The sequence below is a fragment of the Nerophis ophidion genome, linkage group LG02 (genome assembly GCF_033978795.1).
Source record: "Nerophis ophidion isolate RoL-2023_Sa linkage group LG02, RoL_Noph_v1.0, whole genome shotgun sequence".
Lineage (NCBI taxonomy): Eukaryota > Metazoa > Chordata > Actinopteri > Syngnathiformes > Syngnathidae > Nerophis > Nerophis ophidion.
In genome coordinates this window covers 46,622,440-46,644,830 of record NC_084612.1, presented here as the reverse complement: position 1 = coordinate 46,644,830, position 22,391 = coordinate 46,622,440, and the positions used below count along the sequence as shown (strand labels likewise).

Genomic DNA, 22,391 nt, shown 5'->3' with positions numbered 1-22,391 from the left:
AGTGGAAAAATGTTCTGTGGTCTGACGAGTCCACATTTCAAATTTTTTTGGAAACTGCGGACCAAATAGGAAAAGAACCATCCGGACTGTTCTAGGGTCAAAGTGTAAAAGGCAGCATGTGTGATGGTATGGGGGTGTATTAGTGGCCAAAGCATGGGTAACTTACACATCTGTGAAGGCACCATTAATGCTGAAAGGTACATACAGCTTTTGGAGCAACATATGTTGCCATCCAAGCAACGTTATCATGGACGCCCCTGTTTATTTCAGCAAGACAATGCTAAGCCACATTTTACAACAGCCTGGCTTCATAGTAAAAGAGTGCGGGTACTAGACTGATCTGCCTGTAGTCCAGACATTGAAAATGTGTGGTGCAATATGTAGGCTAACATATGAGAAGGGAGACTGTTGAACAACTTAAGCTGTACATCAAGCAAGAATGGGAAATACCGTATTTCCTGCGCTTACCAAAGGCATGCGGTAAAAGACAGCATGCGCTAATTATTTTAAAACCTCTTCTCACTCCGGCACTTACCAAAGGTATGCAGTAAAAATCTGAGTGTGATGTAAGCTTGGACCCGAAATCCTACTGAATAGCTCTTAATCTTCTTCCCTGTATGCGATTTCAAATTAACGGTATTGAAATCAGCCTCCTCCATTTTGAAATCGATGACAGGGGAAGTGTCACTCGTGACGTCACGAGTTTGACCAGGCGGTAATACTAAGCATGCGCTAATTATTTTGGGAAGCGAGTTTGACCCGGCAGTATTTCCAGGCAGGTGCATACTATATGCCCTGCGGCAAATCAAGGAAATACGGTAATTTCACTTCAAAAATGTGTCTCCTCAGTTCCCAAACCTTTACTGAGTGTTGTTAAAAGGAAATGCCATGTAACACACTGGTAAACATGTGTTACATGCAAAAAATACCAGTTTCACAGTGTGAACATGAAATATCTTGTCTTTGTAGTCTATTCAATTGAATATAAGTTAAAAAGAGGTTTTGTTGTATTCTCTTTTTATTTACCATTTACACAACGTGACAACTTCACTGCTTTTGTAGTTTGTAAATGGCAGATGTGTGTTTGTGTGTTTTGGCCATTGGTCCACACACATTTACTAACACTGACATGTTAGTTTCAGACACCAACTTGCTTGCTCGGTGTCGCTGAAATGATGCCACTGAAGGATTTATTTCGGCGATCAGCTTAACCGCAGCGCAACAAAGTCAAGTTCACGTAAGTATTTTATGGCAGGTGTGCTCTTCTTCTCAACATCTATCCATCTATCACCTCAGTAGTCTGGGTAGGCAGTGACTACCCAGAGTCCATGACTATTACCCAGGGTCCATGGCCATTACCCAGAGTCCATGACCATTACCCAGAGTCCATGACCATTACCCAGAATTCATGACCATTACCCAGAGTCCATGACCATTACCCAGAATTCATGACCATTACCCAGAGTCCATGACCAAAACCCAGAATTCAAGACCATTACCCAGAGTTCATGACCCTTACCCAGAGTCCATGACCATTACCCAGAGTCCATGACCATTACGCAAAGTTCATGACCATTACCCAGAGTCCATGACCATTACCCAGAGTCCATGACCATTACCCAGAATTCATGACCATTACCCAGAGTCCATGACCATTACCCAGAATTCATGACCATTACCCAGAGTCCATGACCAAAACCCAGATATTCAAGACCATTACCCAGAGTTCATGACCCTTACCCAGAGTCCATGACCATTACCCAGAGTCCATGACCATTACGCAAAGTTCATGACCATTACCCAGAGTCCATGACCATTACCCAGAGTCCATGACCATTACCCAGAGTTCATGAACATTACCCAATTGCCAGATCATACATGGAACATCTTAATGTCAAGTGGTGTGACGGCAAAGAAACAAGTGTTTCTTCTTTTCATCTTGATATTAGCACTTCATTATGAGGTCATTTTGGATCAACATCACTTCCAGAACAACATGAGAAACTCTTTGAGGAACCATGTGATACTGTCTTCAGTTACTCGTAGGGTTGTCCCCATACCAATATTCAGGTGCCGGTACCAAAATGTATTTCCATACTTTTCTAACTAAAGGGAAGCACAAAAAATGTCATAAGTGTCTTTATTGTAACAAAAAATGTTAGTGTACATGACAGATATGTTTATTATTGTTATTTAGTCCTTAAATAAAATGTTGAACATACTAGACAACTTGTCTTTTAGTAGTAAGTAAACAAACACAGACTCCTAATTAGTCTGCTGACGTATGCAGTAAGATATTGTGTCATTTAGACACCTATTATTTTGTACACATTTTGAGGGACAAACTGTAAAAAATGATTATTCATCTACTTGTTCATTTACTGTTAATATCTTTTTATTTTATATTTTAACATGTTCTAGCTACACTTTTGTTAAAATGTAATAATCACCTATTCTTCTCTTCTTTGATACTTTACATTAGTTTTGGATGATACCACACATTTAGATATGGATCTGATACCAAGTAGTTACAGGATCATACAATAAAATATAATACCTAATAAACCAATACTGAGGAAGAATTACTGATGTAAAGGGTAGGTGTCGCGCTGTATTCTTTTTTAACATGTTTTATCTACACTTCTGTTAATATGTAATAATAACTTATTCTTCTTTTTTTGATACTTGACATTAGTTTTGGATGATACCAAACATTTAGGTATCGATCCGATACCAAGTAGTTACAGGATCATACATTTGTCATTTACAAAGTCCTCATGTGTCCAGGGTTGTATTTCCTGAATTTATATAAACATTGTATTAATTTTCAAAATAGGAAAAAAAATGTTTGTGATAGTAAAAAATATCCATGTAATCATAGCAGTATCATCTAGATAAGCTCCTGTACTTGCTATCATTACAGTGGATGTCAGGTATAGATCCACCCATGGCATTTGTTTACATTGTGACGCCTGTGAGCTATTGTATCCTCCTACAGTGTGTAGGGAAGCATTTTTACCTATTCCTCGTCCTCCAATGATAATGGTATTTTTAAAAATGTACTTTATTTGTCGCCATGGAGGCCAGGATTAGTGATTTGGATGTTAGCTGCTAGCCAGCTAGCCATGTCTTAAAGTAGCTCTTCCTGAGGGTGTGTCAGTGTTATAACTTCACCTTTATCTTGACTTTTTACATCAAAATGCGTCCATTCTCCCTTATATGTCTACACACTGTGTCTGATTGTAAGTACTCTGTGTGTGTGCGCTGCCCAACATGCTCCTCTGCTCCCAAAACCAGCAATGTCACTACGTGACAACGTAAAATGAATACATTGGGAACTGCTACTTTTCAAACAGAGTCTAGTACATTTTTGGATTCATTAATACCGGCATACTATACTAGTACAGGTAAATTGTGCAAGCCTGGTTGACCACAAGGAGCTTCATGACAAATTTATGAAAATAAAAACATGAGGTTTAAGACTAGCTTAATAGACTAGTCGTGGTCACACAGGTTGTTTTGTTGTCCACATTTTTAACAGATTTTCCTTTCAATGCAAGAAAAAAAGATGAGAGCATCACTCCACCTTTTCATAATCCCACTTTGGTGGCACTAACATGTCAGGAGAAGTACATTTGCCATTGCTATGGTTAGCACTTATAGTGGCCAGAGGAAGAAGACATACAAACTATCAACCAACAAGAGTCTATTTCCAGGAAAGTGTTGATCCCGAAGAGGACACCCAAATAGTAGCAAGTCTTCTCCGGTATAATCGCCTGCTATTATGACAAGAATGCAATGCATCTGAGCTCTGTGGCATAATTTGAGGAAATTGCCCCGCAGCCACTTTCTTGTTTCCACGCCAACATACCACACAAACCCCGGGAACTCGCCAGGAATTTTTTTTGATATACTTTTTTTTTTTGTTACCTCCAGTGCAAGAGGAGGAGAAGCGGCTCAGTGTAACCCGATGAGGCCGCCGATGCGCCTCAGCAGTCTGGCAGGGGATGGAGGGGGTCCCTAGTGGACCTGATCGACAACACCCGACTGAAGGAGAGTCTCAGGACTACGGCAGGTTGCATTCAAAGACACATTCTGAGACAGGACTCGTGGAAATAAATAGCAGAACGATTCTGAAGCACCTGGAAAGGATCAAGCCAAGTAAATCTCATTTCTTTCAGTCTGTTGCAACACATGTTCAATGGTGCACTTTTAGGCGGTTGTCAAAAAGTGTTGTACCTCTGCAAAGGTGTCGCTCGATGCTTCTCAGGAGAAGGATTGAAATATATTCCAGAGTCCACAGGTTGCTGCAGAGGAGACCAGCACATTCTTTGTCATTTGTTCTCTCTGAGATCTGCACTTGTTGGAAACTTGGTCTGATTGTGAGCTCCACTGCAAAGACTCTGGGAAAGTTTCCTGTCAGGTCCTAGTGCCTGCCCTCCTCCCCAAGGGCCTCTCCAGGTCTCACACTTTTTAAAACGGTACTTTGAAAAGCTGAAGAGGAAAGGCATGTAGAGTTTTTCCGTCTTAGCCATGTTATTAAAGTGTCTTGTAAAGACTTGTGCGCCTTAGTCGCTCCATAAAAGACTTGTTGAGCTCATGGAGTTGATTTTAAACACCGGCGGGTGTGACAAGAAGAACAGAAGAGGCCCTTTTTTTTTTTGTAAAATCAGCAAAAACAAACACAACCAAACTGTTTCATGTCAAATTTAAACAGGCAATACAGTAGAGGGGTCGGTATGGCGTAGTGGGGAGAGCGGCCGTGCCAGAAACCTGAGGGTGGCAGGTTCGCTCCCCGCAACTTGGGCAGCGAACCAATGATAGGTGGTGGTCGGAGGGGCCGTAGGCACAATACTGGAAGCCTCGCTTCCGTCAGTCTACCCCAGGGCAGCTGTGGCTACAAATGTAGCTTACCACCACCAAGTGTGAATGAATGATGGGTTCCAAATTCTCTGTGAGCGCTTTGAGTATGTAATAATAGAAAAGTGCGATATAAAATGTAATCCATTATTATTATTATTATTATTAGAGAGGAACCAAAGGATGCGGACTGACGGTGAGTAAAACAATTACTTTACTTCACTAAAATATCTCACAACAATGATCCAAACAGGAGATAAGAACTAGAGATGGTGCGAAAAATAGAAAACAAAGTGAGCAAAAAAGAACAAAAGCTACGATATAAAAATAACTAGACTTGGGTTGGAGTTGCGAAACGAGCAAATTACCACACGACACCAGGCTGGAAGGCACTTGGAAAAGCCATTAAAGTTGGTATCAAAACCTCGGGAAGCATTGGAAACTTCCGGTGTGTAGATTCGAGGAGCGGGTGGCGTCGTCTGCAGACCCACTGGAGAGGATGGCGGCGTCTGCTGACTCACTGGAGAGGATGCCGGCGTCTGCAGACCCACTAGAGAGGATGGCGGCATCTGATGTGGCCTCAATGGGAAAGGTGAGAGATGTTCCTCCGCCCTGGCAAAGCTGACCTTAGCCCCCCTCCCTCAAGGGACGGATCCCAGAAGTCCCCAAAAAGGCCAACAGGCGACAGGGGTGGGTGAAAGAAAGCTTGAAAAGAGGCCACAACGTGCCACAATCTTGTTAAGCCTCTCTGCCAAATCTCAGCGGGGTCACTCACTGGCTTGTTCATTTCTGTCACGGGGTGGTGAGCGTTGCTTCGGCGTGACTCCAAGGATGCAGAGAATGGCAGGCGGAATGCAAGTAAAACACAATGTATTGCTGACAAAGAAGTGTGGAACCAAAACAGCACACGAAGCGTCGGTCTCAAAAGAAGAATGATCCAACACTGAAGGAAGGACCCAGGTGGAACTAAATAGAACTAAGACATGAACAGAAAGTAAAGGTGCTGGAAAACACAGAGAACAAACAGGAAATACTGACAAAACAAGAGAACCAGGACAGGAAGTGATTCTAAACACAGGAACACCCAAACATAACCAAACTGTCAGTAGCACTTCTGACAGCAGATTCTTAGAAAAGCTCATCTTCAAAAAGCAGTTCAGTTCAGTTCGCTTGGGAAGGAACACAAATCACTGGACTGTGTTTCCAACAGCCATTAATAGAAAGTCAAGAACTTCGGAGAATGTCCAGTATGTGGAGTGAAAAATGTGACATGTGTCTGTCCTCCGGTTGCTGATGGGGCCGGGGCGGTCTTCCCATCAGGTTGCGGGGAGTCTCTGGGCCCCCCCGGCGGACCGTCACACCTTTTTGCCCGTGTGGGGTGTGGTCTCTCGCTGGCTTGAGGGCTGTCTGTCCCCTGCTTTTCCCGTGCCTTGTCCTCTGCCGGGGGCATATGTCTGCGGCCTGCTGCTGGCTCTTCCGGGTGACACGGTGGGCCGGGCTCTGGGGTTCCTGTCGCTGGCCGGTCTGGCCACGTGGGGCCGATGGTCCCTGGTTCCCTGGGCACGACACTTGCTGTTTGTGGGTTGGGCTCCCTGGGTGGCTGGGTCCGTAGTCTGGCTCCCACACACACTGGGAGTCAAATATATTGTACATACAAATACACGTATAATCACATACACACCGTTATTCAGACATACACTGTACATACATACATACATAGGTACCTACGCTCCCACATACATATACAAATACAGTACATACCTACATACGCAAAGTTTGTACATCCACACGCACATTCACTGTACAAACATACATATACGCATTCTGTACATACACAAGTACATATTCATACATACACTTATGCACATAATCAGGTTAATAAAACATATATTAACGTTGTTGCCCTAGGGTAAACTCGGTAACGCATGACCCACTGACAAAGTTTAACCTATTGTTACTATAACAATCTACAAGATTAATATAGCTTGCTTCTCTTTCTTCCCTTCCCCCTCCATTTTTCTGCATTCTTTTGTATCTGTAGTTATCATGACATATATGTATTGTTGCATTTGAACAACTGTATTGTTGATAATAAATATCAATTATTGGTATTGTTCATTATCAAGTGATATTTTTATTGGTATTTGTATTGATCCATTTGTAGTGCGATAATGCTCATTGTCATTTCTGTATTATTATTTATTTCACTAACTGCTTCTTTGCTATCACTTTTACCACCATATTTGTACATATCCTATTCTATGATGTTACTCTATTGTTGTTATTGTTGTGTTTGTTGTTGTTGTTGTCCCTCTGTCTTATCCTCCTCTTGTCCCCACAATTTCCTCCTCCGTCTTCCTTTTTTTTATCTCTCTATCCCCTCCTACTCCGGCCCGGCTGCACCAAATGATAATATAAATACATTTAATAAAGTCCAATACAAATAAGGCAACAAGAGAAGTAAATAGAAACCCCAACTCAATGTTCCTAGAAGGAGTGACAAAAGACGAAATAATTAATATTGTGAAAAAAGGTCAATCCAAGACTTCTACTAATTGATAAGAAAACAATAAAAAAATATATATTGAAGAGCTTTCAGAACTTTTAACAAATCTATCATTTCAAACATTTGCAGATCAAATAAAAGTAGCAGAATTTGTACTGATTTATTAGGTTGGAGACAAACAGTTTACAAACGACACACCTGATTCACTACTTCCACCATTTTATAGATTTATTGAAAAACTATTTAACGGATTGGACAAATTCATTAATAAGGACACAGAGCCAACATCTAAACATCAATGGCATTCATGGAAATAAGAGAAAAGATCACAAATGTGATAGACGTTAAAAATGTGCTGCTGCAGAGTTTATGGATTTAACAAAACCATTTGACACAATTAATCATAATAATTAATCTACTAATTTTAAAGGTATGGCATCAGAGGGTTGGTCCCAAATTGGGTTAGAAACTACTTAACCAACAGGAAGTAATACATGAAGATAGGGGAACATACTTCTAATACACTAAATATATCCTGTGGTGTACCTCACGGATCAATACTGGGGGCAACATTGTTTAATCGTTATATAAATTACATCTGCAAAGTTACAAAGGACTTAAAGTTTTTTTTGTTTTTTTTGCAGATGATACAAGTGCGTTTTTTTTCAGGAGAGAACACACAGAAGATAACACAAATTAAAAATATAAAATTAAATTAATGTTAATTAAAATTGTACAAATGAAAAAGATGCTTTGACAAAAATACACTCTTTGATTAAAGCTAAAATAAAGATATTTGATAAGAGTAGAAGAGAAAGTCAAACACAAATAGACGGAGTAGACATTGAAAGGGTAAAATAAAATTTGTGTTTGGGTGTAATAATAAAATGAACTGGAAACCTCATGTAACAAATGTACAACATAAAATATACAATATAAAGTAGCAAGAAACATGTCAATTATAATACAAATAAAATATGTTGTGGACCAAAAAATACTTTATATTAGTTACTGATTATTGTGTAGAAACATGATGACATCATGACTAAAGTAGACATATTCACTAACTGTGTTACAACAAAGATGAGTTATAATAAAATATCATGTTGGATATAGAGAACATACACACACTTTATTTATTCAATCACAAATATTAAAAGCCAATGATTTGGTGCATTAGCAAACATGTGAAATGATGCTAGCCAAGAATGTAAAACAATTCTTCTCAACTAAAGATGAGAAATATAATGTTAATGTCATTCAAACATGTGTATGCACGTACAAGACTTAAAACCTTCAGTGCATCAGTATGTGGAGTGAAATGATGGAATAGATGGAGTAAAGAAACGAAAGAAAGCAGCAATATGATTCACTTTAAGAGACTGTTCAAACTACAAGTGTTCACTAAGTACACACAACTATAATTAGGAACTACATCTTCCACCTTTATTTTACATAAAGTTTATTTATGTATTTAATATTTGTTTACTTACTATGGTATATTATTTATTATTTATGCATTTAATATGTGTTTACTTACTATAGTATATTATTTAGTTCTTATTTATGTATTTAATATGTGTTTACTTATTATGGTATATTATTTATGTATAATATGTGTTTCCTTACTATGTATTATTTATGTATTTAAAATGTGTTTATTTACTATGGAAAATGATTTAGTATTTATGTATTTAAGGTGTTTACTTACTATGGTATATTACTTATTTATTAATCTAATATGTGTTTACTTACTATGGTATATTATTTATTATTGATGTATGTTATATGTGTTTACCTACGATGGTATATTATTTATTATTGATGTATTTAATGTGTTTACTTGCTATGGAATATTCACAAATTATTCACTGTTCTGTTAGAGAGAAGAAGGAAATGGGATTAAATAAGGTCTGTCACGGCCCGAGCCCACCCCAGTGCACATTCATGTGTGCGCTGCGCTGAGCTCACCTCTGGGAACATGCCGGGCGCGCTTTAGTCGGGCTGCAGCAAGCAGCTGCAATCAGTCGCCAGCAATCAGCGCACCTGTGGCTGATCAGGGGACCTGCCTTCATAAGCCTGCACAACCTGCTATACCGTGCCAGAACGTAGCTACCTGTCCTGTACAGTAGGCCAAACCAGTATAGTTCTTTGCATTCTCTCTCGGTGCTTCTCCCCCTCCTTATTGATTTGTCTCGCCTTATTTTGTCGATCCAGCAGCCTCCCTCCGTTTCCGCGTGACTACCTCTTGGATCACAATCTCCCGCCTGGACACGGACCTTCGACGCCCCGCTATAGCCCCGACTTCCTGCCTGCACAAAGCCCTCCGAGTTCTCCCTTGTCCTTCTTGATCTTCCGCCTCTCGCGCAACACTACTGGTAACACTCAACAGCTAATCACCACACATAGTCTCACACACAATTTATTCTATTAGATCTCCAAGGTGCAACCGTTACTTCTATTATATCCCCAAGTTGCAACAGTTTCTGCTATTTACCCTCCAAGGTGCAACATTTTATTTTTATTTTTATATTTCCAACGTGCAACAGTTTCTTCTATTATTTCTTTAAAGTGCAACAGTTTCTTCTATTATTTCTCCAAGGTGCAACACTTTCTTCTATTATATCTCCAAGGTGCAACATTTTCTTGTATTATATCCCCGAGGTGCAAAAGTATCTTCTATTATTCCTCCAAGGTGCAACCGTTTCTTCTATTATATATCCAAGGTGCAACAGTTTGTTCTATTATTTCTCCAAGGTGCAACAGTTCATTCTATTATATCTCCAAGGTGAAACAGTTTATTATATTATATCTCCAAGGTGCAACACTTTCTTCTTTTATTTTTCCAAGGGAATTTTTTTTTTTTAATTATTATTTCTCCAATGTGCAACCCATCCATCCATCCATTTCCTACCGCTTATTCCCTTTTAAGGTCGCGGGGGGCGCTGCCCCCTATCTCAGCTACAATCGGGCAGAAGGCAACCCTTTCTTCTAATAATTATCCAAGGTGAAAAAGATTATTTTACTATATCTCTAAGGTTTAACAGTGTATTCTATTATATCTACAAGGTGCAACAGTTTATTATGTTACATCTCCAAGGTCCAACAGTTGTTTCTACTATTTCTCCAAGGTGCAATATTTTATTTTAATATTTCTCCAGGGTGCAACGGTTTCTTCTATTATATCTCCAAGGTGCAATATTTTGTTCTATTTTATCTCCAAGGGTCAACAGTTTCTTCTATTATTCTCCAAGGTGCAACATTTGCTTCTATTATATCACCAAGGTGCAACAGTTTCTTTTCATATTCCTCCAAGGTGCAACACTTTCTATAATTATTTCTCCAAGTTGCAACTGTTGATTCCATGATATCTCCAAGGTGCAACAGTTTCTTTTCATATTCCTCCAAGGTGCAACACTTTCTATAATTATTTCTCCAAGTTGCAACTGTTGATTCCATGATATCTCCAAGGTGCAACAGTTTATTTTCTTATTTTTCCAAAGTGCAACAGTTTATTTTATTGTATCTCTATGGTGCAACCATTTCTTCTATTATTTATCCAAGTTGCAACTGTTGATTCCATGATATCTCCAAGGTGCAACAGTTTATTTTCTTACTTTTTCAAAGAGCAACAGTTTATTTCATTATATCTCTAAGGTGCAACCGTTTTTTCTATTATTTCTCCAGGTTGCAACAATTGATTCTATTATTTCTTCAAGGTGCAACAATTTATTCTATGATATCTCCAAGGGACAACAGTTTATTCTACTATTTCTCCAAGGTGCAACAGTTTATTCTATTATTTCTCCAAGATGCAACACTTTCTTCTATTATATCTGCAAGGTGCAACTCTTCCTTCTATCATATCTCCAAGGTTCAACAGTTTATTCTATTATATCTCCAAGGTGCAACAGTTTCTTCTATTACTACTCCAAGGTTAAACACTTTTTTTGATTATTTCTCTAAGGTGCAACAGTTTATTCTATTTTTTTATCCAAGGTGCAACACTTTCTTCTATTATATCTGCAACACTTTCTTGTACTATGTCTCCAAAGTGCAACTATTTATTCTAGTATATCTCGAAGGTTCAACAGTTTATTCTATTATTTCTCCAAAGTGCAATATGTTCTTTAAAGGTGCAACAGTTTATTCTATTATTTCTCCAAGGTTCTTCTATTATGTATTTAATGTGAAACAGTTTCTTCTTTTAAATTGCAACAGTTTACTCTATTATATTTCCAAGGTGCAACAGTTTCTTCTATTATTTCTCCCAGGTGCAACGCTTTCTTCTAAGGTGCAACAGTGTCTTATATTATTCCTCCAAGGTGCAACAGTTCAACCTGACTAAAATAAGTCCAGCTGGGTTCTGCGTGGTGATGGTGAGCAGATGTCTCACAGGAGGTTCACCTCGTGGTTGTGAGTCCTGTCACGACCTGCAGGCCCAGTCTAGAGAACGTCCACTTTGGAGAACTTAAGCAGGCAGCAGCTGGTCAATATGCTCCTCTCGGAGTTGTTCCCTCTTCTGTGTTGAGGAAAATGATAATAAAAGTATTCATCAACACTCCTTAAAGGGTCCAGTTTCTTGGTGTGAGAACCACCACGTGTCTCCCAGCACTCCAAGGTGAATCCAAGGTCGCAGGGAGTGTTTGCTCATCAGCAGGCCCGGACCTAACCAATCTAGCGCCCCGGGCAAGATTTTAGGTGCCCCCCCCCCACCCCCACCACCCCACATCGGCAGTGAAGTGTATATACTCAAAAGAAACCGAATAGCTTTGTCTTTGACCTTTTTTTTTTACTTAAAGAAAGCAAATTAACAATCAGGATAGTTAACAACATAATAAAAAATATGAATAAATAAATGAATACAAAAAATAAAAAATAAATATATGAAATACAATATTTTTACATACATAAACACAAAATAAAACGTGTCAACAGAATGCATAAAATGAATTAAATATACAATATAAACAAGGCACTGCACAAAACAAGATATCAAATCAGTATGACTTTAACAACTATATTACAAAAAAAGAGTATCCTACAGAGTTCTCTATTTGTGCTTTTTAATACACTGTAAAAACTCTTTCAGTGGTATTGTCCATTTTACTTTATTTTTAAAAGTATATTTATTCTAATAAATCAATTTATTTTTATTTTTATAGTTTTTGAGTTATCTGTAAGTGAAAAGTGTGAATATTTTCGTAACTTATTTTTTTATGAGATAAAATTAATTTTATTGGACTTCCAACATAAATTGATTTAGCAAAACTCAGTTCCAATGTTTATATCAGACCTAAAATGTCAGGACCCGCCCACCTGCAGCTGTGGAAGAACAAGCCCAGACACGTTGTTTCACGGAGCTGAAGGAAAACACTTTACCGAACTCATGTAAGTAACAATTTATATTGTTAAAAGTCAGCATTTGCCAGGATTGAAAGGCTTCACGGTGGCAGAGGGGTTAGTGCGTCTCCCTCACAATACTAAGTTCCTGCAGTCCTGGGTTCAAATCCAGGCTCGGGATCTTTCTGTGTGGATTTTGCATGTTCTCCCCGTGAATGCGTGGGTTCCCTCCGGGTACTCCGGCTTCCTCCCACTTCCAAAGACATGCACCTGGGGATAGGTTGATTGGCAACACTAAATTGGCCCTAGTGTGTGAATGTGAGTGTGAATGTTGTCTATCTATCTGTGTTGGCCCTGCGATGAGGTGGCGACTTGTCCAGGGTGTACCCTGCCTTCCGCCCGATTGTAGCTGAGATAGGCGCCAGCGCCCCCCGCGACCCCGAAAGGGAATAAGCGGTAGAAAATGGATGGATGGATGGATGGATGGATGAAATGTATACATTTTCAAAAGCATGGTTCAAGGTTATATTTTGTTTGCTACTTTTCCCGCCAACTGCCATTTCGAATGTGCTCTTACCGCCAACAGCTCATAACTTCAACCAAACATTGTTTATACATGAGCAGTTTATAATTAGAGTTTTCTTTGCTTGTAGTCAAGACGCTGTAGTCATGTAGCTTATTCACTTTCCCAGCAAAACTTGGGAAGCTGTTATGTGCTGGTGAGATGGGTTGTGATACTCTCTGTCTGTTGGTTAAGTTAGTATTAGTTATTTTGTCTTAAACTGTATATAAACGAAACAATATGATTGCTAATACACTGCTGAATATTTACGTTTGTTTTGTTCGGTGAAAACTGCAGTTTATTTTGGTAAATTTGACGGAGATTTTGCCCTCATTTGCATAAATAATGACCTACTGCAGGAGACTGAGCGCGTCTGACAGCCTGTTTACTGACTGTCCCTCATAGGGTATACATGTGCGGATCCTGATTCCTGCTCTGACTGATGTGCAGCCTATCAGAGAAAGGACTGCAAGGAGCATCAATGATATGATGGCCACAACATACAGTTGGAGAAGACAGGAAGTGGGTTCCAAGTCTCCTGGGGTGGCAGAATTTAAGGAAAGATGGCCTGCACTCTTCGGACCATTCCAGGTAAATGATTAATCCTTCTATTTTTCCTGGAAATGACATACTAGTCTCACTTTTTGCCTGAAAATGTATAATAAAACCCTTAATATCAGTAACGGTCAACACTTGCTGTCTGACAGATTAATGAAGATTTCCGAAGGTGCACTGCTGTTCCACTGGAATCAACATTTATGTCCCAGCTGGACAAGTACACTCCAAAACTCCTGGAGCTCTTCAGTGCAAAAGGAGGAGTGAGTGGTCCGCACATCAAGAACTTGTTGATGGAACTGATACAGGTGGGTATCAGTTCCATCAGATTTGGAGTAAAAGTGCCAACAAAATTCATTGATTTATTATTCTTTTAACTCTAGGACCCAAGTGCCTCTGCAGTGATGAAGAGAGATGTGACTCTGAGATGCCTCATAGAGTACATGGGAGAGAGTTGACAGGAGCTCATCTCTGACTACTGTGTAAGTATTGTTTAAAAGCAGCTTTGGATCAGTCTGATGTACAAGCTTAAATTGGCTTTAATTTTATGTGAACTGACTGAACCAGCAGTTGTCAGGTGGAGGTGGAGCATACAGCTAGTTGGCAGGAGCCCCAGGATAGCCGATTAGCACAGCACCACAGAGTGATGCCTTTCTGTCTTGTGTTTCTGTTTGTCCTAAAAAAAACAATGCAAACAAAAACTTCTCCCCCTAAACAAGCATTTATATATACATATATATGTATATATATATGCATAACATATTACTGTTTGTTTATTTGTTTTAGTTTATGGTGGTTCTATTCAGGTTTTTTATATGCAAATTAAAAATGCCAATAAAAAGCATGTGGCTGGAAATGCATCTATTGTACCAACTTTAATGTACAAGATCTCAAACTAGAATTCAAAAGTTTTCAAAATGGTCTTCATAAAAGTAATCATAATCTGAATTAAAAATCACACAACTTATATCAAATATAAAATTAGATGTTTGTTTTTTAATGACTGTTTTTGTATCTCAAAGGGAACTGCCGTGACCACTGTTCATGAGAACCTGAAAATGAAGAATATGAGCATCTACATCTGTCGTGAGCCAAATGCAGTCGGAATCATCATTGAGGGAGTACCAGTCCTTATTCATCTTGGAAACCTGGCCAAAGCATTCTGCCTACTTCCAGGGTTGATGTATGCACTTCATCTGGAGTATCCATCCAAACTTTCCAAAACATTTTAGGTATTTCAAAGACTTTTTGTGGGACTCGACACACTGCGCCCAAAACCAACCCCCAAATTCATGACTCTCAAAAACAAGCTTCTAGTTTAGGCAGTGAGCCATGACTGTCAGCTTGCACTTTTAAAAAGCTATTTTCTTGTGTCTGTTCAAAATCTTTATACATTGTACATTGAGTGGAATTCTTCAGAATGTTGTAACGATTTGTCCTGTTCAGATTTTATACAAAGCTCTAGGTCAGGAGTGCCCACACTTTTTCTGCAGGCGAGCTACTTTTCAATTGACCAACTCGAGGGGATCTACCTCATTTATATATATAGTTTATATTTATTTATTTATGAAAGAGACATTTTTGTAAACAAGTTAAATGTGTTTAACGATAATACAAGCATGTGTAACACATATAGATGTCTTTCTTTCACGAAGACAAGAATATAAGTTGGTGTATTACCTGATTCTGATGACTTGCATTGATTGGAATCAGACAGTAATGATGATAACGCCCACATTTTCAAATGGAGGAGAAAAAAAGTAGTCCTTTCTGTACAATACCACATGAAAGTGGTTGGTTTTTGGCATCTAATTCATCCAGCTTCCATACACTTTACAAGAAAAACATTGGCGGCAAATTCCGTAGCTTGCTTGATTGACATTCACGGCACCCGAGGGTCTTGTGAGATGACGCTGACTGCTGCCAGTTCGCTATTATGAAAAAATGACAGAGAGCAAGGCGAGAAACACTTTTTATTTCAACAGACGTTCCGTCAAAATTCTAAAGGCCGACTGCACATTTCCTATCTTCACAATAAAAGCCCTGCTTCATGCTGCCTGCGCTAACAAAATAAGAGTCTCGGAAAGCTGGCGTGCACAAGTGATATGCACGCCAGCTTTCTGAGGGATCGCTTGTGCACGCCAGTTTTCCGAGACTCTGTATTTAGTTAGCGCAGGTAGCATGAAGCAGGGCTTTTATTGTGAAGATAGGAAATGTGCAGTCGGCCTTTAGAGTTTTGACGGAAGGTACGGCGCGAGAGTCTGTTGAAATAAAAAGTGTTTCTCGCTTTCCTCTCGGTCATATTTTAATAATAATGATCTTGCAGCAGCCAGCGTTATCTCACAAGACCCTCCGGTACCGTGAATGTCATTTAAGTGACGTCTTGGTGAAGCTTGATGATCACTAATATTTAGGTCTATTTTTTTTAAAAGCCTGGCTCGAGATCGACTGACACACCCCCCGCGGTCGACTGGTAGCTCGCGATCGACGTAATGGGCACCCCTGCTCTAGGTCATCGTTTCTGGTGTGTAAATTAGTTTTTTTTACGTTTTATACACACTAAATTGCCCCACTGTGAAGCTCCAGCTGGTCAGAAGGAGGGATCTGTGAATTGTTTAAGTTAAGATGTTTCAAAATATACACACTGAAAGACACTACTGTGAAGTTGTTCTGCTTGTGAATTGTTACAGAAGTACAGATAATCTTAATGTTAAATTGTTTTAGCAAGAAACTGTACTGTGAATGTTCTCAGTAAAACTTGAGATGCTGAGGTCATGCATTCTTTTATGCACTAAATAATGATGTTCTTGACTATTAATACTGTCCAGCTCATTGACACGGTTTGGATATGGCTTGTGAAAATGTTTTATTAATATGCATACGGTTAAAAAAAAGAAAACTACTGTGAAGGTGTTTTCTATACATCACTTTAAAAAGTTGAGGTCATGTATTCTATGCACTAAATATGGATGTTGACTGTTCATACTGTCCAGCTCATTGACACTGTTTTTATATGGTAATGATTTAATAAAGGTTGGAATTTGATATGTTTTGATTTTTTTATTATTATTCTAAGTAATTTTTCCATTTTTAAAACAAAGAAAGGGTAAGTTGGTCAGAATTAATAAAATTGAGTACAAACATTATTTTTTTCATTCAAATGTTACTTATTTTATTAAGTCTTGTGTGTCTAATATGCTGATGTTTTTTTTACATTGATTTTACTCAATTTCTTGGCTTTTTCTGTAAACTCAACTTAATCTTTTTGCATAAATTGAAATGCATATTATTAAGTTCTACTTACTCTAAATACCAATTAGTTGACTAAACTAACAAAAATTGCTTGGAAAATGTTGCCTTATTTTTATTGAGTTAGATCTAGGCAACACTTTTTACAGTGTATTGCATTAACTAGAATGACTTACAAATGACTGTACACCACCCCCTCATCAACCTCACATCACCTGCTACAGCCTTACTCTCCTAGTCTTTCTTGCAGCAAAGTCATCTGTAACATCATCATATGACAACTGATTTGAGACCACATGATTTATGGTTTTGAAGGAAAGTCCACTGAGACGTTCTTGCATCATAGTAGATCTCAGGTAGGTTTTAATGAGTTTGAGCTTAGAGAAGTTTCTTTCAGCAGCAGCCACTGTAACAGGAAAAGTGGCTGAGATTCTCAGAGCAACCCACATGTTGGGGTACATTTCTGCCTGCTTCTTCTCATGCAGGAAGGTCAAGAGTTCCATGTTTGTCATGTTCTTCGATGGCAATGGAGGGAAATTCTGCATTTCCATTGCAAGTTCTGTGCCATTAATGTCCAGCTGGCTGTCATGGTCAGAGTAGTACTCAGGGTTAGGTACTAATGTTGTAACAAAGAATATTTCTATTTAAAAGGCTTTACTTTGCATTTTAATTGACGTGGGATTATTTTTTTATTTAGAAATAATAGTACCAACATTTTTTTTTGCTCCAACATTTGTGGCACTGGCGTGGCGCCCCCTAATGGACGGCGCCCTTAGCATTTTCCTATACGGCCTATGCCACGGGCCGGCCCTGCTCATCAGTGATGGGTTTAGAACATGGCACTGAAGTCCCTGGCACATCTGGAGCCAGATGGCAGCATATGGAAGACAAATCTTCTCAGGCCAGGATTACGTGACCTCGGTCCTAGGAGTGTGTGCCTTTTCACGGCGCTATAGGCCGCCCATCTTTGGTGATGATGGAAAGGCGAGTTCCATGGTGGCGAGATGAGATGACGGACACGCGGGCTACATGGTGCCAAAATGAGAAGATGGACAGGCGGGGTTCATGGTGCCAAGATGAGATGATGGACAGAAGGGGTCCATGGTGCCAAGATGAGATGATGGCCAGGTGGGGTCCATGGTGCCAAGATGAGATGATGGACAGGTGGGGTCCATGGTGCCAAGATGAGATGATGGACAGGTGGGGTCCATGGTGCCAAGATAAGATGATGGACAGGCGAGGTCCAAGGTGCCAAGATGAGATGCTGGAAAGGCGAGGTCCATGGTGGCAAGATGAGATGATGGACGGATGAGGTCCATGGTGCCAAGATGAGATGATGGAAAGGCGAGGGCCATTTTGCCAAAATGAGAAGATGGACAGGCGGGGTCCATGGTGCCAAGATGAGATGATGGACAGGTGGGGTCCAAAGTGCCAAGATGAGATGGACAAGTGGGGTCCATGGTGCCAAGATGGGATGATGGACAGGTAGGGATCATGGTGCCAAGATGAGTTGATGGACTGGTGGGGTCTAAGGTGCCAAGATGAGATGATGGACAGGTGGGGTCCATGGTGCCAAGATGAGTTGATGGACTGGTGGGGTCTAAGGTGCCAAGATGAGTTGATGGACAGATGGTGTCTCAGGTGTCGAAATGAGATGTTTGCAAGGTGAGGTCCATTGTGCCGAGATGAGATGATGGACCTGACCAGCCCACTAACTGACCTCACTCGAAATGATGCTCCAGATCTGGTCCAGTGGTCGGAGCAGTGCCAGCAAGCGTTTGAGAAGGTGAAGAAGGCCCTTTGCAAGGAGCCGGTCCTGCACATGCCTGATTTATCTCTCCTGTTTTGTCTGCAGGCTGACGCGTCAGGCAGAGGGCTGGGAGCTGTTTTGTCCCAGCAGGTGGGGGGCGTGGACAGCCCCATTCTGTACATCAGCTGGGGGTAGTAGGTGCGGCCGGACGGCTTCCCGGCCTTCGCCTGGCGGTGAAGGTATGTGGTGAGGGGCGTGGCCTACAGGCCTGCCACGGAACAGAGTGTGCCAGGACCGGCCTCTAAGACAGCGACGGGTGAGTAGATGGCCAAGGTGGGCCTTGTTATCAAATCCTCTGTCACCCTTATTAGCAGCAGCCGGTATGAGACACATGTTTGAAGTTGGAGTGGGAACCAAAGGGAGAGAGAGAGAGACACACACAAACTCAGATTTTTTTTTTTTTTGCTGGGAAGCAAAAGTCTTGCACATTTTATGAAAATAAAACAGTGTTATAACCTGAATTCCAGGCTCTTCTGGCAGTGTGTGGTGAGCCGAGGAACCCACTATTAGGCAACTTCTACATTCACTATTTTTTTGTTCTCTAAAATGATCATATTTGTACATTTGTTGATGTATGTTGTTATTGTTGTTATTGTCTCTGTATGTCCCCGCAGTTGGTTTGTTTTTTCTAAGCTGCTGCACCTGCCTTTAAGTGTATCGATGAATGTCCTCTTTCTCATATTTATTTTCAAAATAAATGTCTTTGGGGTTTTGAATGGCGTAAATAATTTGTAAAAGCAAGACTTATGTATGTTACTGCATGTCAAACAGCTGAAAAGATGCATCCTTTATGAACTTATGAACGTGTTACTGCATGTCAAACAGCTGAAAAAATGCATCCTTTATGAACTTATGAACGTGTGACTGCATGTCAAACAGCTGAAAAGATGAATGGTTTAGTTTCTGATATCATGTAATTGACTTGAGGTCTTACTGCATGGACTTTGTGACAAAGTGAACATAACGACTGAGTTGACATGTTGCCTTGAGACAAGGTGGTATTCAGGTGTCATAGAGAACACAAGACTTCTAGATTCAAGATTCAAGATTGTTTATTGTCATATGCACAATTAAACAGACAGTTTGCAGTACAATTAAAATCTTACTTTGCTAGTCCACCCTTCAACAAGTCACACGGTACTTAGCTAAAAATAAACATAAAACAAAAAAATAAAAATGTATATACAAGGCACAGTAAATAACATAACATTATTGCACATTCTGATTGACAGTCAACAGTATAAATATGGAGGTGACCTTGGATCACAGCAGCAGTTAAAGTGTCTTTAGTGATCAAAGGTGAAAGTTGCCTACAGTGATGGTTCACAGTTCGGGGGTGGTCAAGGTATCTGTCTTTTGTTCAAAAAGACAAAATTAAAAATGGGGGGCAGCTAGCATTCACAAGTTAGCATTTACAAGCCTGATGGCCTGTGGGTAGAAACTGTTTGTCAGTCTCGTAATCCTGAATTTCAGGCTCCTGTATCGTCTGCCTGATGGTAGGAGGCTGAAGAGATTGCTGGGGGTGTGTACTGTCCTTGATGATGTTGTGTGCTCTCCTGGTGGCCCTGGTAGAGTACATGTCCTGTAGTGAGGGGAAGGCTGCTCGTGATATGTACTGAGCAGTTTTAATCACTCGCTGGAGTGCCTTCCTGTCCTTAGCAGTGCAGTTTCCATACCAGACCGTGATTGAGCTGGTAAGGACACTCTCAACCATACTTCTAGGGCGGTATAGCTCGGTTGGTAGAGCGGCCGTGCCAGCAACTTGAGGGTTGCAGGTTCGAAACCCGCTTCCGCCATCCTTGTCACTGCTGTTGTGTCCTTGGGCAAGACACTTTACCCACCTGCTCCCAGTGCCACCCACACTGGTTTAAATGTAACTTAGATATTGGGTTTCACTATGTAAAGCGCTCTGAGTCACTAGAGAAAAAGCGCTATATAAATATAATTCACTTCACTTCACTTCTATAGATGTTGCTGAGAATTTTGGGTGGCACACCAAATTTTCTCAGCCTTCTGAGGAAGTAGAGTCGCTGCTAGGCTTTCTTTATTGTTTGTTGGGTGTTGTGATCCCAGGTGAGGTCCTCGCTGATGTGGGTCCCGAGGAATTTAAAGGTTTTCACCCTGTCCACCTTTGTCCCCCCTATGTACAAAGGTGTGTATTGTGCACTCCTTCTCCGTGGGTAAATAATCATCTCCTTGGTCTTGTCTGTGTCCAAGGAGAGATTATTATCTTGACACCAGGCCACCAGTTACGCTACCTCCCTTCTGTACGCTGCCTCAGCTCCCCCGGTGATCAGTCCGACGACCGTAGTATCATCTGCAAACTTGATGATACTGGTGTTGTTCTGGGAGGCCACACTGTCAAGTGGGAAAAGGGTGTACAGTAGGGGGTTCTACACGAAGCCTTTGGGGGTCCCTATGCTTAGAACCTTTGTGCCTGATGTCTGGTTGCCGATTCTTAGTGACTGGGGCCGGTTTGTAAGAAAGTTCAGGACCCAATCACAGATAGTTGGTGTCAGACCAACAGTGAGGAGTATAACAGTGTGTTCTGGTGGGATGACTGTGTTAAAAGCAGAGCTGTAGTCGATGAATAATAGCCTGGCATAGGTGTCCTTGCCCTCTAAGTGGGTGAGGTGATGTGGATGACGGAGTTGACTGCAACCTCAGTTGACCGATTCTGCCGGTAGGCAAACTGTAGAGGGTCCAGTGTGTCTTGGATGGTCTTCTTGATGTGTGACATGACTATCCTCTCGAAGCACTTCATCACTATTGGGGTGAGTGCAACAGGGCGATAGTCATTCAGACAGGTCACGTATTTTTATTTGGCAGGTGCACGATGGTGGTGGTCTTGAAGCATGTAGGCACAACAGCTTGTGCTAGTGACAAGTTGTATAAGTCAGCAAGTATGTCAGCCAGCTCTGATGAACACACTCTGAGGGCCTGGCCAGGGATGTTTTCTGGGCCGGCTGCCTTCCGTGGGTTTGTTCTCCTCAGAACTGTACATACCTCTGTTGTTGTCACAGTGAGTGGTGGGTCCTGCGTGCGCTCCGTGGTCAGAACCCCTCTCTGTTGGTTGGTGTTGAGGACCTCGAAGTGGGCGTAGAACTCATTCAGCTCATCTGGCAGTGAGCGTTGGCTGTTTGTGACCCCCCTGTTCCCCTGCTTGTAGCCTGGCCTTGCCACATGCGCCAAAAACCTGTGGTGGAGTAGAATCCCTCCAGCTTTTGTCTGTATTCTCCCTTGGCCTCGTTGATGGATTTACGCAGGTCATATCTGGCCCTCTTGTAGTCCTCAGCGTTGCCTGAGACAAATGCAGTGGAGCAGGCATGTAGCTTGGACCGAACATCACAATTAATCCAGAAGGTGATAATATTCAATTTGGACCTACTGAACTTGATGAGCAGCAAAGAAGAAGTCAAAGTTGGGATCGACACCAGTTCCTCTGTGCAAGAACATCGTGGCCTTCTTCAAACCTCTAGAACTTGAACAAAATTGGAGCCTGAGAT

General features: G+C 40.8%; 1 protein-coding gene across 3 annotated transcripts in view; it reads right to left on the bottom strand.

Annotated features, from left to right (window-relative positions):
* ngfb (nerve growth factor b (beta polypeptide)) overlaps window positions 1-4,409 on the bottom strand; it is a 63,840-nt gene extending 59,431 nt beyond the window's left edge. For all 3 annotated transcript variants that reach the window (XM_061885156.1, XM_061885163.1, XM_061885147.1), the window contains exon 1: window positions 4,240-4,409. The gene's annotated coding sequence lies outside the window, so the exon portion shown is untranslated. The remainder of the gene's footprint in view (window positions 1-4,239) is intronic.
* Between the last annotated feature and the right edge of the window lie 17,982 nt (window positions 4,410-22,391).